Here is a 17,666-nt window from a genome sequence, read left to right as displayed (position 1 = left end):
TGAAGGCCAAGTTTCCCCCTTTAGATTTTTAATCTCCAGTTTTTCCTTTCATGAAGTGGGAATAATACTAATCTTGACTACTCCACTGACTTATTTTGAGGCTGAATTTAGGCAATAACTAAAAGTCCACCGGAATTTGTATGAAAGGACACAAATTTGAGGAAGGATTGACTGAAGTAAATTCAATACTACCATGTGCTTGTCTTACTGCTCAAATCCCTCAGTTATTTTATTTTTAACCTGTGTGTGTTAGGTTACAGAAATGTAGCTTGGATTAGTCTTTCTGACTAACTCCTGATTTGAGATCAAACAAGGAAGGAAATGTCACTCAAGAAAGCAATATGATTGCGTGGACAGGAAAAATCGGGTAAACTTGCTCTCCTGTTTGTGTCACTGGCCTCGTTTGTTTCAGAGCTGTGATATAAGACACTTAAAGCACTTGATCAATTTATTTCTTGATCAGTTTTAAACGTTCTGAAGTGTAAACAAAGCACCTCTGAAGGGACTGAGCAGCCCTAGCGACAGGAGGCGAAGAAGCAGTGCAGGTTGTCCCGTTTCCCCTCCCCCTTCCCTTCTCCGGTTGACTTCTTGGGTCCCCTCACTCCACAGTCCCGATCCCACCATGTCCCAGAAACAAGAGGAGGAGAACTCTGGGGAGGAGACCGGTAAAGGAGAAGCAGGACACACAGGAGAAAGAAGGTACGCTCCCTGAGAGAGCCAAGGAGACAAAGTTAAAGGCCAAATATCTAAGCCTAGGACAAAAGCTTGGAGGCTCCGACTTCCTCATGAAGAGACTCCAGAGAGGGCAAAAGTACTTTCACTCAGGAGACTACGACATGCCCAAAGCCAAGATGAAGAATAAGCAGCTACCAAGTACAGGACCAGACAAGAACCTGGTGACGGGTGACCACATCCCCAACCCACAGGATCTGCCCCAGCGAAAGTCCTCGCTCATCACCAGCAAGCTTGCGAGGTAACTGGGGCCCCCTTCTGCTTCCCTTCCTCACCCACCAGACTTTTATATATCAAAGACAGGGATGGAATGGGCACCTAGTTATATCTTCTCAACTTGCTAGCCAGAAATGACTGTGATTCTCCTGGGGGCTGCTGAGAAGGTAATGTGGGCTGAAGAGAGGCTCTGAGTTCATTTCTTTGGATAAATGGAGATTTTCACACCCTCATGTGGCCCAGGTAGGGGCTCAGAAATGGGAGACTAGGATTGGATAATGCTGCAAACTCTCTTTTTCTTTTGTACAAGAAACTGGGGAGATGTGATTTCTCCTTTTGGAAGAGAATATCCCCAAATTGGTTAGCCTAGGCCTTGGGAATAATATGACAGGTTTAACATCCCAAGGCTAACCTGACATGGTTGGGAAAGGTAGATTGAATGGGATCTGTTTTCTGTGCTTTAAGTGTTTTTTCCCTTGGGCTGCTACTGCTTCATGTTTCCATTATGACTGGTTTAGAGAAGCCTCAAAAAGAAAAACTGATTTCCTTGCCTAAAACTATAGTGCCCACTTAACCTCCTTTACTCAGTCAGTGTCTGTTACAGTTTGCCCTGGCTCTTAAATAACGTAAAGATTGGAGGATATAATTCATATAAAATGGGCACCTTCTCTCTCTCTTCCAGCATGTTGCTTTTTGAAAGTATCATGGGATAGTGGGAAGAACACTGGGTTATGAGTCAAGATATCTGGGCTCTAGCTCCACTCAGTCTAGGCAGAACGGACGTGTAACCTTGGTCAAGTCATTTAACCTCTCCGGATTTCTATTTCCTCATCTGTAAAACAGAGTTGAATATAGATGAGATTGATTCTGATTCTAAAATCCTGAAAAAAACTGTGCTGTTCATTGTAAAGCCAAAAGTGAGGAAGGCCCATAGGTGAGCCTACAGAGGGGAACTATTTGAAGACTACATGGGGAGAGAAGTTGAGGTTTGTGGGTTATAAATTCAGGCGAGAGGGGCTCATCAGGATCATGGTCTTGAGGGTCAAGAAAAAAAATTCTAAGCTAGCAAAGCTCTTGCCTCTGCCCTCACCTGCTTTCCTACAATCTGGGCCCTTGCTGCTAAAAAGCTGCGCTGACAGCCAAGCTGTGGGCCTGGAGAAACATGCTCAGTCACGCACATGTGGAGTCCCACATTTCAGATGTTATCTGCTGCCAGGCGTATCGTTAGGGAGACAAGAAGAAAAGGGATGAACTGAGCGAGCCTCCAGGGCTTAGTGCTACAGCAGGGCTGGGGCAGCAGGTTCTCAGGAGATGACTCACCTTGGAGGAAGCTGGGGAAGGTGGTTAGGGAGAAAGGGAAGAAGCACTGAGAAATCTCTGCCCTCCTAGAGCTCAGTAACCCAGCTCCTGTGCTCTGAGAAGCAGAGTGCTGATCGTGAACCAGGTGGAGAAAAGGGGCTGCAGACAGCCAGCATCGTCAATCTAGTTATCAGTAGCTTGGCCTGAATGTTACTGAATGCAGCCTGCTAGTGATCACAGAGAGGGCGGGGTGGGAACTAGCTAGCCGTTCAAGAGAGGAAGAGTCTATAATCCTCTCTCGCCCTCTCAGCTCACCAGCTCTGATACGCCACACCTCTGGCGCAATGAGAACAACTGATGAGCTTGTAGGGGGTTGGGGATGCCTCCACTTCTTTCCTGACCAGCCACTCACTTTTCAGGCCATATTCCAACTGGATAGGAAAACGTTGGTGAGGAGGGAATGGAAAGAGCAGGATCCCGTGATTCCCTGGCCCCCAAACTCCTTGGCTGTCGCCTATAATTGTATATAATTTTCGTGTTTCTTGCTCCATTTCCTCATGCTGTCTTCCTTAGTCTAAAATCCATGTGGAAAGGGGAAAGTGTTGCACATCCTTGTATAGTTTCCTCAACTCTCCCAGACATGTTGTACACAGATATGTCGTGTTTATTATATATGTAAATATATATATAATTTTGTATGTTTTCATCTCCAATCTTCTCACATTTTGTACTCTTATCTTTTCCGTCTGAGCTGTCTTCTCTATCAGTCAGTATGACTCCTCAAGACCGAGGCCACAGCGAGTCTGGTTTTTAGGAAGGAATAGAAGAAATAGGGAAATCAGAAAAACTTTTGGTCTCTTTCTCCACCTGGTCATCTTCAAGGCTAAGAAATCAAAGAAGCAAAAGCTACCCTCTCTATATGCCACCTGTTTCCACAGCGTGAAGTGCATAGTTTCCATGGCAAAGAAGGGTCATTTCAAAATCCAAATCCAAATTGCTCTGATTAAACCTAGATTATTAAGTCCACTCAGAAGAACATGTGTGCTGTCTGGCCCTGACCTCCGGGAAGTTACCACCTGATCACTGTGTGCCTCCAGTCCGTCTCCGCTGCTGCAAGTGGCTCTGACCATGCCTCTGAGACCAAGCCTGCTCTGAGCCAGGAAGTTTACACCCCTGAAAACCTCCAGTTATTTTGATCTTGTCTAAATAATTTTTTTTTCTCTTTTTGTTTTCATGGGCATCTCCAAAAAGAGAACATTTTGTTTTGAAGATAGGAAAAGACTGAAATTTTCTCTCTCTCTTTTTTTTTTAAACAACTCGCTGAATAAGATTGAGACATGTGCCAGGTAGCCCTGATTGTTAAGTGTGGAAGAGTGATGGGGTAGAGACTGGGGTGGAACTTAGGGCTCTTTCCCTTCCTACTTGACAGTGTTTTCTTTTTCTTCTGTGTTGGTCCGCAGCGGCCAACTTGAATGATGCTGCCTGGGGCTCCGCCAGATACTGAGACGTTGCCCCCCTGGGTCCTGTGCTGGCTCCTGGCCCTCCCTGCTTTTGCAGCCAGGGGTCTGGAGGTGGCTTGGGTGTGGGCTGGAGAGGCAGAAGTCCCTGCCCTTGTTGGGAGACGTCTCAGTGAAATCCTGGGGGTGGGGGTGGGGTGGGGTGGGGGTGTGAGAGGGTGGAGTGGAGATTTGGGGGAATATGAAATAGGGCTTGGAGTTGATAAAAACATTCTTGACTATCCTCCTGCTTAACCACGTGGCTTCTGTGGGGTGGGTGTGAGGAAGAGGACATAAAGTGGACTGAAGATGAGAGGCTCTGATTCAGCTCTGTAGAAGAATGCCTTGTTTGCTTGGATGTGGCCGGGGACCTGGTGTCAGATAAAGGAAACTGTCCGTCTAAATATGAAAGATGCAGACAGCTCCTCTGTAGAGCAAGCTGAGAACTCAATGTTAATTGTTCATAAAAAAAAAAAAAAAGAACCTCTAAGGGGACAGTCTATTAGGATGTTTGCCTAGTCACTTCCTGCTTCATGCCCACATCCTCCTATAACCGGTTGTTTCCTCGCAAGAGTAAGTCCCTGCTCAGGTATGGGCAAAAATCCCCTTATTCTTCACCTGAAATTTGCCGTGGAGACACTTAGTTCACCTTGCATAATCCCACTTTCCTTATTACTTCTTTCTAGCAGTCTTCTCTTTAGGACGGTAATCTCACAGCAGGGGCCATAGTCTCAAGATCTGGGTGTGTGTATGTTTTAGGGGTGGGGAGATGGGGCTTCAGGACAGGATTTAGAAGTTCAATGCCCAAGAATCTTGGCTGTCATTTTTACAAGCTATTTCTTTTTTACTGTTATGTAAAGAGGACATAATATAAAACTTACAGAATTGTTGAGCAATGTTATATAAGGCAATATAAGGCACGTCGCGCAGAATACATTGATCTGTCTCGGGAATAGGACTTCCATTTTGTAATTGAACGGTTCTTAATTGTTGAGTGTAGTAGTACAGAGCTTAAAACAGCCTCTCTCTTTTCTCTTTTCTCTCCATCTATAGATTCTGGTGTTTTCTGGGGTGAAAGAAGTTATATCTGACTCCTCTTGGTTTTATGAATCTTTCGAAGCTTTGTGGAGAGCCATCTGTCACTTTCCTCTGTTGCTGATTAGCCAAGGACACAGGAAAAGGAGGTAAAGGAAGGGCAGAGTGATCACGTCACCCTCTATTGGAAACTGGCCCATGTTTGTCAGCTGACTTTCTTTTGATTGAGCGTCTTATAATTATATTTGGGGATGGACTCCAGGATACAGAGTGATGATTATTTGTCACTGATAATTAAGTAATTATCATTTTGCCTGAATGGAGAAGAACCCAAACCTTTGCTGGGCACATCAGGAGGAGGCAGTGAGTGGGGTAGCCATCCTTCTGAAGGCAACTTCTCCACGGCCGTGTTATAACAGTAGCTCCTGTGTGGGTTCTCACGGACACTTAAAAAAACCTCCAAAGCCTTTGAAAATGTACTTTCCCCCATTTTAGACCGGTGTAAGTTACTTATTATTTAGTGATATCACAAAGGACAAACTCCACAGTTTTTATTTCTGAGCCAGATGGGTGCATTGTATTTTTTTTTTTCAATATGAGGCAGCAAAATTATTCTCCAAGCAGCAAGATGATTTGCTACTTGTTCGTATTCATCATGTTGGGATTCCCTTTCTTGCTTTCAGTGTAACTATTTTGGTCTGTATTTATGGACGCTGAGGAAATGCACAATAAATATGGACCCTTGCACGCATTTTAAAAATACTTATTTCTCTAAAATTCTTACATTCAAGGAAGCATGTCTCATTCTCCCTTCCTTTTATTAAGAATAAGGACAGCATTTCCACTCACTGCAGTGTTAGCAGGAGATCTTCTGGCAGCAACTGCTTCTTACATTCTTAATAGCCTCACAAAAAATGTGCTGTTGCTGTGGTGGGTACATATCAATTTGTACCAGGGTAGGACATTTTCTCAGACATGAATAAAAAACCAGTTCTGGATGCAGGATGTGTATAATGATATCAGGACTCACAGTATAACAGACTCGTCAGCATCCTGGTGATGTGGAAGGAACACTGAGGTGGGAGTCTTGGGTTGGACAATCAAGTCTGCCATTCATATGTGGTGTGAGCTTGGACAACTGCTTGATATCTCTTAGCCTCAGTCTTGGCATTTGTAAACTAAGGAGATACTCTTCATGCCCTGCTCAGATCCCCTCATATGCATTTTATCATTCTGGATATCAAGCCCCTCACCTCCTGCATGCTTTGCTTCTACTGGCAGGGCCTGCAGTTTTCTATAGGGGACCACCTTTGACTCATGGTGCCTCTTGCTTCATCCTTACTCACAAAAGTGCCAGGAGTTTATATGTTCCCCACTAGGCCTCCTCTAGCCTATCCAGTGACAGACTGATCTAGTAGTATGAAAGCCCAGCTGTCTTGCCGTCAGGGTGAATACATTCTGAAGGTGTAATACCTTCCAGGGCTTCCTATGCTATTGCTGGGACTATACCTGAAATCGCAACCTTGCTTGATGTCTCCCCTCCCTGCTCTTCTCTCACCTCCTTACTTGTTTCCCCAGGGAATAGTTTCTTAAAAACCACTTGCACCGGGCTTCCCTGGTGGCGCAGTGGTTGAGAGTCCGCCTGCCGATGCAGGGGACGCGGGTTCGTGCCCCGGTCCAAGAGGATCCCACATGCCGCGAAGCGGCCGGGCCCGTGAGCCATGGCCACTGAGCCTGTGCATTCGGAGCCTGTGCTCCGCAATGGGAGAGGCCACAACAGTGAGAGGCCCACGTACCGCAAAAAAGAAAAATAAATAAAAAAACAAACCACTTGTACCTAAACCCTCATCTCAGGATCTGCTTCTTTAGAACCCTGCCAACCTCATTGAACCAGCTGTTCAAAGTTAAATAAATGTTTAATTAGCACAGTCTTCTTGTTCTTTTAATATTTTGATAGTGATTTAACAGTTGCCCAAGTTCTTATAATGAGACTATGGAGTTCATCAGTCTACATACCTGTGTTGGGGGGGTGAGTATAATTGGCCCCTTGAGGTCCAGATTCAAGTGAAAAAATGTTACTCTTTCACTTCTTAATATTTACTTGTTTCATCATAGCAGTAGCTTGTAGTGGAAAGGAATTACTATTGCATTTTACAGAAGAGAAAGTTGAAACTCAGAAAGCACACATTGTGTAAGTGAAATCATGCAGTATTTGTCTTTCTGTGATTGGCTTATTTCACTTAGCATAAGGTTCCCAAGGTTTATCTATGTTGTTGCATATGGCAGGATTTCCTTCTTTATGGCTGAATAATATTCCATTATGTCTATCTATCTTAATCTATCTATCTATAGATATAGATATGCCACATTTTCTTGAGGTATCTAAAGTAGTCAGAATTACAGAAGCAGAAAATAGAAGGGTGGTATCCACGGTCAAGGCAGAGAGAGAAATGGGAAATTGCCATCATTTGATGGGTCTAAAATTTCAGCTATGCGAGAAGAATAAATTCTAGAGATCTACTGTACAACGTTGTGTTTTCAGCTAACAAAACTGTGCTGTACACTTTAAAAAATGTTAAGAGAGCAGGTCTCCTATTATCTCTTGTTACCACAATTAAAAAAAGAAAACAAGGGACACATCACTTGTCTATATGTCTACAGAACTTGGTTGCACCATTGGAGCTCACATGTCCCAGCTCTGAACTCAAAGTCCTCTCCACTGCAAACTAGTCTGTAGGTAAATGATGTCCTTGAAACCTCCTGATTTCCTGGTCCACCCCCCATCTGCTTGGCATTGTTTCCACTAAAACCTCAATTTCATGTTTAATTCTGAGAAACTTTTCAAATGATGACTAAGATATTAGCTGTTAGGGACTCAGGGAGCATCGATAATTTTAAAGGGTGCTTTAGGTATCCAAAGATTTAATATTCAAAGGAATCAAAACTGGAATGATACTGGACAAGATTATTTTTTTCTCAAGTTCTAAAATCATACAGTGTATGTAATGGAAAGAACATGGGAACCATATTTTTGCCTATCTTCATGTTAGAATTGAGATTCATTCATCTTTAGAAGGAAACCATTTGGCATTTTCTTTTACGACAAAACCGTTATGATTTTGTTTGTTCTTGTAATTTGGTTACTGAACATCAAATTTTCTGAAGAAAAACTGACACTTTGAAGAAGCCAGTTTGCAAAGTAAAGAAATTTTCATATGAGAAGAGTGGGAGAGAGTCAGTTAAGGTTCAAAGAAACCTTTATTTTAACTCTCACAGCAGGAGTAAAGCACTCAAGGGGTTTAGGTTCCAGGAAGGAAACATGCAGTCTTCTCAGACTGAAAAGAAGAAAAGTCAAACTCAGAGTCACTCAGAGGTTTCAAAGAGGTAATTAGCACCTTTCTTCTTTGTAACTGACAACTAAGTGACTTCCTAATCAGCCCAGATGTTAGGAAAAAGATAAAGGTTTTAAAGCACTGGCTCGACTCTTAGAGTGTGAAGATTACCCCGGGGAAGCTGCTTTCTAAGGCAGATTTTGAGCCTAGTGTCTGTAAGCTCTGTTTTCTCTTGTTGGCCGGTAGAGCCCAGGAATCTCCATGTGTAACATGCAGGGAGACTGTTTCCATGTTCCTCACATCTAGAAACAGAGCAGGTGACGTATTATTTTAATACAGGCCAGTATTCCAGTAAGGACTCTTTACAGCAGAATCCTATTGTTACCAATGCTGTTGCCCCAGAATCGTACCCCTGCCCCTCCCTGGAATAGAAAATAATTACTCTTACCTAAGTTTCAGGAAGGAGCTCAAAGAGAAAAAATGAATGAGAACCAACTAGGCCCAAGATGGCAGAAGATTTGACTTCCAGCGGACCTTGAGCCTCATTATACACTCATTGTAATACATTAGCTAGATGACACACCCACCAGCCCCTTGACAGTTGCTATGACAACAACCAGAAAAGCCCACGCAAGGACTGAAAAGGAGAGATGCAACAATTCCAGGTCCAAACCACACCCGTGTTCTCAGATACCTCATGAATATTCCTCCTACTCTTTCCAACTCCCTCCCTTTTACCTTGACCCTCCCTCGTATAGATTTGGTGGCTCTGCTAGAATTGGGTTGAGAAGTTGATTTGTGAATTAGGTTCCTGCTTCTCCTTTGGCCATTGAATAAAACTTGTGCAGTTCCAGTTTCAGTATCGGTTTTGTTATTGGCTGCACAAATGTATAACTGAATAACTTTACAGCAGAAATTAACACAACATTGTAAATCAACTATATATCAATTAAAAAAAGAAAAAAAAAAGAATGTCCCTGGCTGAGACAGGGGGTCTCGCCTGGCTAGGACATTGCCACGGGTCCTGTCAACCAATTCAATAACAATATGATGTTTGTATTGTTATTTTTCCCTCTTAATATCTTGTAATAACTTATATGTTTGCCAAGGAAAACAGATGTGACAGGAAACTAAAGTGCCTGTGGTGAGAGGACTTTACTGTTTTCTGAGAAGCAGTTGAAATAAATGGAGATACATAGAGAAGAAAATAATTCTGAACAAATGCTAACAGCCATCAAATATGATATTTAAATGAACTCCTATTCAGATTTTTTTTCTTCTGTGTAGCTTCAAGAAAACAATTGAAGATCGATGAGTAGAGTAATGACTCTTCAGAGACATGGATTTCTAATAGAGTTGTCTCAGCTGAACTGCCTCAAATAAAATGAGTTCCAGATTCCTGGAAGATTTGCAAACATTAAATAACCAACCAACTGGCAAGATGAAATGGTACAAGGCCCACTGGTAATTCGTGTTCCCTCACTGCCCATGTGTCCTTCCAGACAGCAAGACGGTGGACATCTCAACAGAAGAAGAGCGCCCACTCACATCCACACATATACCTACTGCATAGAATTGCTTCTCTTTTTCTCTCTATAATTGCGTCTTTTGCTAAATTTATTGAGGGATCATAATTTCCAGAAATGCAACAAGGTCAGATGTAAAAAGTAGTTATATGGTGGTGCAATAAAAATTAACTAATAATGAAGTACTGCCACTTACACCCATCAAAATGGAAACATTTACAGCAACTACAATATTTATTTTTGTTGGGAGTATAGTGAAAATACTACTCTAACACCCGTTGGTGTAAATACATATTGTCACATCTTTTTTTATTAAGCTATCTTAAAGATGCTATTGAAATCTAACATGCATATACTCTTTGATCCAGCAATACTGTATTCCTTGAAAGGTATCTTATAGAAACCAAAAGACCAGTAAGCAAAGATCTATGTACCAAGGACTTTCTTGCATTTTTATGCATGTAGAAGTGTATAAGGAAAAATGCCCATCAATGAAGAATTGGTTATACAAATTGTGGTGTGTTAACACCAGGAAATAAAGCCATTAGAAAGAATGGGTTAGAATTATTTCTGTTGGGACTTCCCTGGTGATGCAGCGGTTAAGAATCCACCTGCCAATGCAGGGGACACGGGTTCGATCCCTGGCCTGGGAAGATCCCACATGTTGCAGAGCAACTAAGCCCGTGCTCCACAACTACTGAGCCTGCGCTCTAGAGCCGGTGAGCCACAACCACTGAGCCCGTGCACCACAACTACTGAAGAGCCCGTGCTCTGCAACAAGAGAAGCCACTGCAATGAGAAGCCCCCATACTGCAATGAAGAGTAGCTCCCTCTCGCCACAACTAGAGAAAGCCCGCATGCAGCAACGAAGACCCAATGCAGCCAAAAAATAAATAAAATTTAAAAAAAAAAGAAAGGGAGCATTAATTAAAAAAAGAAAGAATTATGTCTGTTTACTGGAAAGAATGTTTACTAGATATTGAGAAAAGCAAGATGAAGAAAAATGTGTATAACAGAAATTTAGGTTTATATATTTGTGTGTATATACATATAAGTATATAGTGTAATATACATATTATATATATGTAATGTGTGTGTATATTGTGTGCCTTGGTATATCTAGGTGTGGAGACAAGAATGGAAGATATAGATATTAACATGTTTTACCTAAAAGGGCACTGGTGTGGATGGAGAGGGAGAGGAAAGAGGAAGGAAGGAAGGCAAAAAAATGAAAGTGAAAGAGTGAAAAAATGCAAGACTGCATTAAGTAAATAGTATACATGATATGGTTCCACATTTGTATAGTATGTAAAATATACATGTGTAAAAAATGTACAGCATCTTTTTCTGAGAGATGGGGGAAATACTATATGCATATTTTATTAGCCATGTTTTAAAATCTAAATGATGAATAACATTTTGAGGAAAAAGTCAGCAAATAACAGAGCAGATTCAGCTCAATGGTATATTTGCTTGTTTAGTTTTCTACAATCTTTCTCATTCCAGCTCTGATTTAATGCAATTTGCAATGAAAAGTACAGCATAATCTGAAAAATAATTGAGGAAATTACAGGATGCGGAATTTAAATGCATTTTTTACAATTATTTTTTATAAGCAATAACAAAAACCTCAATTTGGGTATCTGACAAGGCGCTCGTGACTGAAGGGTTTATGCGTCCAAGCAGAACATTATCAGTATTTTATTGAGTTGGGTCTCTTGATGAATTGACCTCATTTATCTCTGTGACAGAGCAAAGAGATTTTTTTCACTTGGACAGACATTCAGGCATTGTTGGGTATTGTCAAACTCAATAAGTCAATGGTAATTCCAGGGGAAAAATTATTTATTTTAATTGCACTCTAGCATAGGACTTAACGGAAAAAGGTCTACAGGATAAGAGATTATTGCTTCAACCTTTCCATCTTGTTTGTTTAATTTAACACTTCAGCGAACTTCCCAATGGTAACATACTGCCTTAGACATTTCTAACTCCTTTTAGGTCTTTTACAGTTTTCACTGAATACCACAAATTAAGGAGTTCAGTGTGGGTCAGGATATATTATTTCTGAAACCATGGATATGGATCTGATATTTCACTTATCACTAAATCTATCAAGTGATAATTGTTTCCCCAGAGCTGTTAAACACAAGGACAGTTTGTAAGTGGCTCTACCTATACTGGTATGTCTTCTAGCGTAAAAACTTCAGACAGAAATGAATGATCTCCTATGGCAGTGAGAGTGTATACCTTCACCTGTCAGTTCCACCCGCTTTCCAATTATTGCACCAGGCCTGCAAGCTCGCCCTCAGAAAAGGACCTGGCTGGCTTTCACCCTAACCCCTTCTTACAGAAGTTCTTAACTCAGCTGTAGAATTCCTCTCAATATGAAACATGTCATGGAGTCTTCCAGTCCCAGGTGTAGGTTTCAAAAACACAATTCCCCAGATTTAGATAGAGAACATTTAACTAAAGGGAAAAAAAAACTTAAGTCTTTTCAGTCCGAGGCTAGTAATGTGTCCCAGGTTGAGGAAAATAGGTCAAATATTGATTAAAACCCCAAATATTGTTTTTCCTTGTAACTTTAATGCATCCTTCCTTCCTTCTTTCCTTCCTCCCTCCCTCCCTCATTCCCTCCCTCCCTTCCTTTCTTCCCTTCTGACATTCAACAAGCATACATGCCAGGTGCTAAGCTGGTTACTGAATATACTGGTTTCCTATTTCTGCTGTAACCAATTGCCTCAAACTTAGTGGCTTAAAACAGCAATTTTTTTTTTCTTTTAGTTACAGAATCCAGGAATCCAGACTGAGTCATAAACAGCTAAGTCAAGATGTCAGTAGGGCTGTGCTCCCTTGGGTGGCTCCAGGGGAGAATCCGTTTCCCGTTGCTTCTTCCGATGTCTGATGAATGCTGACGTTCCTGGGCTTGTGGCCATGTCACTCCAATCTCTGCTCCTCTTGTCACGTTGCTTTTGGCTCTTCTGTGTCAATTTTCCCTCTGCCTTTCTCTTATAAGGACATTTGAGATTGCATTTAGGGCCCACCCTAATCATTCAGAATAATATTCCAATCTCAAGACCCTTAATTTAATTTCACCAACAAAGTCACTTTTGCCACAGAAGGTAATTTTTGTGGGTTTTAGGAATTAGGATCTGATTATGTTTGAGGACCAATATTCAGCCTACCATACTGAAGACACATGAAATACAAACCATGCACCTGCCCTCAAAAAAGCCCACATGAAAACCATGTAAACAGATTACCTAAATCTTAGAAAGTTTAATGTTAGACACAGACCCTGAGAGCATACTATTTTCCTGCTAGGAAATGATTAGGAATTAATGGCTTCCCAATTATTAAATTCAGTTTCAATCTGAATAGGGATCAATGCCAACTTGACTATACGAATCAAAAATTAAAACTCATTGCAGGTGGAGATGTACTTTCATGTCTGTGGTGGGCTGAATAATGAACCCCGAAGATAACCAGGCCCCAGTTCATGCAGCCCATGTTTGATACTTTATATGGTAATGGGGTCTTTGCAGCTGCAATTAAACAAAGGATTTTGAAATGGGAAGATTATCCTGGATTATCTGAGTGGGCCCTATATGTAATGTAACTGTCCTTATAAGAGGGAGGCAGAGGGAGTTGTGAAAACAGATGAGAAGGCAAAAGGATGATGGAGAAAGAGAAAGATTTGTGATGCTGAGCTACTGCCTCTGAAAACGGAGGAGTGCAAGGAAGACAGCTCTAGAAGCCGGACAAGGCCAGGAAAGGGGTTCTTTCCTGGAGCCTGTGGAGGGCGTAGAGCCCTGCGCACACCTTTCCTTTATCCCACTGAAACTGATTTTGGTCTCTCAACATCCAGAACTGGAAGCGAATACATGTCTGGTGTTTTAAGCCAACAAATGTTTGTTAATTTATTAAAGCAGCCACAGGAAACCAATACAGTGTTTATAGGCTCTGAATGTTTTCTGCAACTCAGTGTAGCAGAAAGAGCCTGTTCTGAGAGATTGGAGACAGAATCCCAGAACAGCTAGTTACTCACGAACTAGGGACCACAGGCAACTGCATGCTTCCAAAGCCCAGGTCCTCTGTCTACACTGTAACCCATGACTCTCCTTTATGTTTTAATGTTATCTACCTAAAAATAATCTATATTTAACCTCCAACACATAATAAATTCCTAAATATCAAATTAGGACAATAACATTGATACAATGCACATATTCCTGGGTCAGGTTCTGGACTAGAAAGAGGACATGAGACAACCTGTTCAGAGTAGAGGAGATCATCTCATTATTATCCTTTTTCTGGATCATAATCCAATTCAGGAACACACTTTGCATTTACTTGTCATGTCTCATTAGTCTCTTTTAATCCAGCACAGTTCCTCTGTATTTCTTTGTTTTTGTTTTTTTTATTGTTTGGCACTTTTAAACAGTACCGCGCGTTGTTTTGTGCTGTATCCCTCAGATCAGGTTGGTCTGATGTTTCCTCAGGATTGCATTTAGGTTATGCGATTTTTGGCAGGAAACCCACAGAAGCAATGCTGTGTCCTTCTCAGTGCACCCTATCAGAATGCACATGTTGTCAGTTGACCTTGTTTAGGGATTTGGGGCGAACGGTGTATGGGAATTCCTCCCAATTTCATACATCTAAATGAAAAAATTCAAAGTTAAAAAAATCCCTACTTTTCAGCATAGGATATAAATTAGTGAACTGGTGTAGTTTTAAATGTCTAGTGTATCATGTAAAAAGTTGAAAGAGTTAATGCCCCTCGAAAATGGCCTACCTATCAGCATCGTAAAATCTTGGATACAGAAAGACTGGAGGTGTTTCAGGAGCAGAACTTCATGGGTAAGAGTCAGGGATCCAGCAGATCAGACCCGCTGATTTGATCTCTGCCATTTAGTGGCCCACTGATCCTTGGCAATACATAATAATAATAATGACAATTAGTCAATTTATTGAGAATTACTGTGTTCTAGGTGTTGTTTTGAGAGATGCACAATTATTCCATTTAACTGTTGCAACAACATATGAATTTTATATTATTATTATTCCCACTTTTAGATGAGAGAACTGTAGCCTAGAGAAGTTAAGTCACTTCCTCAATAGCCAACAGCTAGGAAGTATTAAAGCCAAATTCAAACTTATTCTGCATCCAGGTCCTATGCTTATTACCACTTTATTACACTTCACTAAGATTGCTAACCACAGTTTTCTTATCTGCAAAATAGAGATGATAATCACACATGTGTTATAGTTATCTGTGATTTAATAAAAGGAGGCATTTGAATTTATGCCTCATGGTAGGCATATATAAAAGTTAGTTTTATTATCCCATACTGATTATTGTACCTTGGCTTTACTGGTGGGAGAAAATGAGGCTCAGAGAATTTAAGTAATTGCCCAGACTAACACCATGAGGATATACACTTAAACCACTGTCTCATCCCTGCTTCTTTCCATCATGCATGACCTCTCCTGGAAGGTGATTATTATACTAGAACCCAGGGGGCAGATTTTATCATAATGATGTAGTATATCCTTTGGTATAAATTAAAGACATAATTTCCTTGTAAACTCATTAGTGATCACTCAGCAGCCGTTTACTAAAGAGGCAATAGTAGCTCTTTGGTTCCAGGAGCGGATTCAGAGCACTTATTGGTAGTCTTGCTGCTGGAAGAGAAACGTGCCTTGTCAATCACTCACCAACCGCCACACTCTCCCGGGAGCTCTGACTCAGTGCCCCCTCTTGAGAAAGTGGCAAGCATCACTCCGCATATTCTGGTGAGAGACTAGTCATAATCCCAGATCTAGAAGTAATTTGTGTCCTTACACAAGCCACTTCCATTCTCTGGGCCTCAGTTGCCTTAATAACCAAAAGAGGAAGTTGGAAGAACTTTTTAGACTTTCTCTTAATAATTCTCTATCTTAATAATTTTAGATATTCTGAAATGCTTGATTATTAATGTTCCCATTAGTTTGACTTTTTGAAAAGGCATTATAGATATCAATCAACTAATAATTAATCTTGTGCTTGCTACAGTGTTAATACATGAAATACATATTCATGTATTTCATAAATTAGCGTTTTGGATGGAAAGTCTGGGGGTTTTTTTTTGTTTGTTTGTTTGTTTTTGGCGGTACGCGGGCCTCTCACTGCTGTGGCCTCTCCCGTTGCGGAGCACAGGCTCCGGACACGCAGGCTCAGCGGCCACGGCTCACGGGCCCAACCGCTCCGTGGCATGTGGGATCTTCCCGGACCGGGGCACGAACCCGTGTCCCCTGCATCGGCAGGCGGACTCTCAACCACTGCGCCACCAGGGAAACCCAGCCTGGGGTTTTTAAACATGCTTTTGTTGTGCTCTCTTGTCATTTGGCTGATTTTTTTATTGCATTGTGTACACTCGGGCTTTATCTGTCTACTTGCTAAAAAATCCAAGTTATCTGCAGTGTCTCAAATGACCTTGCATTAACCTTGTTTACCATAAAGTGAAAGTATGTCCGTAGAAACTCTCTGTGCTTTTAACACACTTGTTAACTTTCCCCAGTATTATCAGAGGGCACAAGAAGTTCACATCAGTGTTCAGTAAAGCACCGTTTTTAATTTTGATTGTTCTTATATGGGTAAGTAAAGACCTCAGGAAGAATACATTAGCTGTGAATTTCCACCATATGCCACGCATTTTAACAAGATGAAAAACAATCCAGCGTGGAGCTGAGTAATGAGAATACGTGACTTGCTCTTATCCCAATGAGTATGTTTCCAGTAGTATTAGCTTGAAATCAAGGCCAAAGTAATACTTCCAAGATCCCAAATACACTGAACTATTAATGACATTTTAATACAATTGTTCTATTGTTATATTCTTCAACAGATTAACTTGGTCTCCTCTTTAGTATGTATTTAAACTTGAGTTTTATCTAAGAAATTTTCTTGTTGAAAAGCTAAACTGAGGTAAATTTTCTTTCATACATTAAACTTCTTGTTTTAGTTTTATTTTTTAATTTAATTATTTTTCCTGTACAATATTATATTATTGGTTTGGCCCAAAGGTTTGTTCGTTTTTTCCCTAAGATGGCTCCAGTAGCACTTAGTTGTCTTTAAGTTCATTCAAAACAATTTTGTTAGATTGTATGTGATAGCTGTTATATCAGTGTGCATTTAAAAGAAGACTTATCAAAACTGGTGAAGTTTTGTGTAGCCATTTTAATATTGAAGATGGAAGAAAAAAGCAACATTTTCTGCATATTATGCTTTATTACTTTAAGAAAAACGCAACTGAAACGCACAAAAACTTTGTGCAGTATACAGAGAAGGTGCTGTGACTGATCGAACATGTCAAAAGTGGTTTGCAAAATTTGGTGCTGGAAATTTCTTGCTGGACAATGCTCCACAGTCGGGTAGATCAGTTGAAGTTGATAACAATAAAATCAAAACAATAATTGAGAACAATCAACGTTATATCACACGGGAGATAGCCGACATAATCAAAATATCCAAATCAAGCACTGAAAATCATTTGCACCAGCTTGGTTATGTGAATTGCTTTGATGTTTGGGTTCCACAAAAGTTAAGCGAAAAAAACTTTCTTGACCGTATTTCTGCATGCGATTCCCCACTGAAACATAATGAAAACGTTCCATTTTTAAAACAAGTTGTGACAGGTGATTAAAAAGTGGACACTGTACAACAATGTGACAGAAGAGATCACGGGACAAGTGAAATGAACCACCACCAACCACACCAAAGGCTGGTCTTCATCCAAAGAAGGTGATGTTGTGTATATGGTGGGATTGGAAGGGAGTCCTCTATTATGAGCTCCTTCCAGAAAACCAAATGATTAATTCCAACAAGTACTGCTCCCAATTAGACCAACTGAAAGTGGCACTAATTCTGGAAAAGTGTCCAGAATTAGTCAACAGAAAACACATAATCTTCCATCAGGATAACGCAAGACCGCATGTTTCTTTGATGACAAGGCAAAAACTCTTACAGCTTGGCTGGGAAGTTCTGATGC

The 17,666-nt window shown here is 41.0% G+C and overlaps 1 pseudogene; it reads left to right on the top strand.

The window, feature by feature from the left end:
* The first annotated feature begins 622 nt into the window (after window positions 1–622).
* Window positions 623–17,666, top strand: part of LOC114900494 — a 32,654-nt pseudogene continuing 15,610 nt past the window's right edge.

This window comes from Monodon monoceros, unplaced genomic scaffold (assembly GCF_005190385.1).
Source record: "Monodon monoceros isolate NGI ecotype Baffin Bay Population unplaced genomic scaffold, NGI_Narwhal_1 Super_Scaffold_19, whole genome shotgun sequence".
NCBI classification, from domain to species: domain Eukaryota; kingdom Metazoa; phylum Chordata; class Mammalia; order Artiodactyla; family Monodontidae; genus Monodon; species Monodon monoceros.
Note: the sequence above shows the minus strand (reverse complement) of the source record. Positions and strands in the feature narration are given on the sequence as shown.